The 2,209-nt window shown below is 41.7% G+C and overlaps 1 pseudogene; it reads right to left on the reverse strand.

Annotated features, from left to right (window-relative positions):
* Positions 1 to 582: 582 nt before the first annotated feature.
* LOC112485439 lies at positions 583 to 701 on the reverse strand (annotated as a pseudogene).
* Between the last annotated feature and the right edge of the window lie 1,508 nt (positions 702 to 2,209).

A 2,209-nucleotide genomic window follows, 5' to 3' on the forward strand; every position in this document is an offset into this window, starting at 1 on the left:
TAAATATCCTCTTTGTTTCTTGGGATTAAGATTCCCAGTGAAGGCGGGAGGTGGAGACTGACAGGGCTGGAGAGAGGAGGGCAGTGGAGGCTGCCAAAATGAGATGTGTCTGCAAGGCCCAGAGATGCACCTGGACACACTTAAATCCAAGGGGATTTTTTTTTGAGCCAGAGGCCAAAAGCTCTCAGGTAGCTCTCAGATCGCCTCCTGGCTTCTTCACAGGCTATCTGAGGGGCCTCAGACAAGCCCTGTCCTGGCTCACTAGTCCATCATGGCAGGGATGCTGTGAAGAAAGGCAGCCTCACAAGGCGGTTGGTAGGAGGCTCTGCTAAGGAGAAGGGAGGCTTGGGGTAGGCAGGAGCTGGCTCTGCTATGTCTGTGACCTGTGCCCAGCACTGCTTGGCTGCTGGGCCCTCACCCAACTGTGCTGGGCCAAAGGGATCCCCTTAAAACACTTCTTTTTTAAAATTATTTATTTATTTTATTTTTATTTTTTAGGCAAGACAACCCTTGGTTGACCTCACAGATTGCAAGGACCTTGTAATCTTACAATCCCTTATTTTTAATTTTTTTTTTTTTTTACGACTACAGCACTTGGTCTTCCTAGGTGGTCTTCCATCCAAGTACTAACCAGGGCCGACTCTGCTTAGCTTCTGAGATCAGACGGGATCAGGCTTGTTCAGGGTGGCAAGGCCATAGACTTTTTTTTTTTTTTTTAAGCATGATTACTAATTTTTAAAAAAGTCAGTTTGAATTGTTTATTTGATTTCTCGGGGTGATATTGGTTAACAAAACTATCTAAGTTTCAACTGCACAATTCTATAATACATCTGTATGTTGTGTTGTGTGTTTACCACCCAAAGTCAAGCAAACATAAACAAGACAAACACTTTCGGAAATGAGTGCCAGAGGAAGAAAGGTGTTTCTCCTCAACAATGTGTTAACTCATGAATATTAACATTTTCCTAGGGCAGTAAATTTCCTTTAACATACCTGTGACTGGAATTTCATTCATTTTCTTGTTTTCCAGTCTTTCTGTTCTCACCATCTATTTGCTGATATATCTGACAGAAGAGAGAGAGGACAAAAAAAGAATAAGAAGCTTCTATACAAATTAGCAATGAAGGGAACAAAAATTTTGCTATCCTGGAGCTGCTTTTCGGGATATTGATTTTAAGCTGTTTTTTAAGAAACAAGGCTCAGAAAGGACCTTTGACCTTTCTGCCTTTCTTGCTTAAGAGATTCAGACAGAAACCTGCTTCAGGAAGGAAATCTTAGAATGCTGCCTTAGCCTAATTTGAATTAAGTTTGGTAAATAAAGACATCAGGCAGGCGCCTATTAGCTAGATGCCCCCTGGGTCCCATTGTTTTCGAGTTGCCCAGCAAGAATGTCTGTGACACTTCTGTTCCGTTCTTCTGTCAACTACCTGTAAATCGCCCATTCTCACTTCTGAAATCTAAGTGTTCTTGTCCCCTTTTCTCCTTTGTCCAAAAATGTCTTATATACCTGATATTGTCTCCCATCTTTGGAATTTCTATGCTCATGTGAATTCCCCATGAGCATGTATTAAAACACTTGATTTTCTCTTGTTAATCTGCCTCTGTTAATTTGATTAGTAGCCCAGCTACAAGAATTTAGAAGGTAGGAGGAAAAGTACTCATTTTTTTTTAGCCCCCACAGCAATATTTTCATTCAGTTTGTTTTATGAGCATGAAAGGTTTAAACATAAAGTAGCCAGATTATATGGATTAATTAGATGTTTAATGTTTAAAAAAAATCAAGAAAGTAAGTTGCAGCTTATAATATAAAACTCAGCAGGCTTTGATTTTGTGCTGTGAAGCTATTCAAAAAAACAGTAATTAAGACGTGAACAGTAAACTGATTCTATGCATAAATTAGAGCTATCGAAGGCAAATGTTTGCTTTTAGATTGTGATGTATGGAGATTTAGCCATAAACTATGGGCTGGAGATGTTAATTGTGCTAAACCTGAGCTTTAATCAGGCGCCAGGGCAGGATGGGACTGAGTGGCAGTGCAGGGCTTCCTCCCCTCCCATGGATCTAGAGGGACAGACAGAAGGAGCGCCTGGTGCCCGCGTGTGGCAAACAAGAGCTTTAGAGTTGTCAGACTCCTCAGAATCCCAGCCCCCGGTCCCCCGCCAAGAATTGAAATGCACATCGCGGGGTCCCCTTAGCAAGGCAAACTCTC

This window comes from Pteropus alecto, unplaced genomic scaffold (genome assembly GCF_000325575.1).
Source record: "Pteropus alecto unplaced genomic scaffold, ASM32557v1 scaffold341, whole genome shotgun sequence".
Taxonomy (NCBI): domain Eukaryota; kingdom Metazoa; phylum Chordata; class Mammalia; order Chiroptera; family Pteropodidae; genus Pteropus; species Pteropus alecto.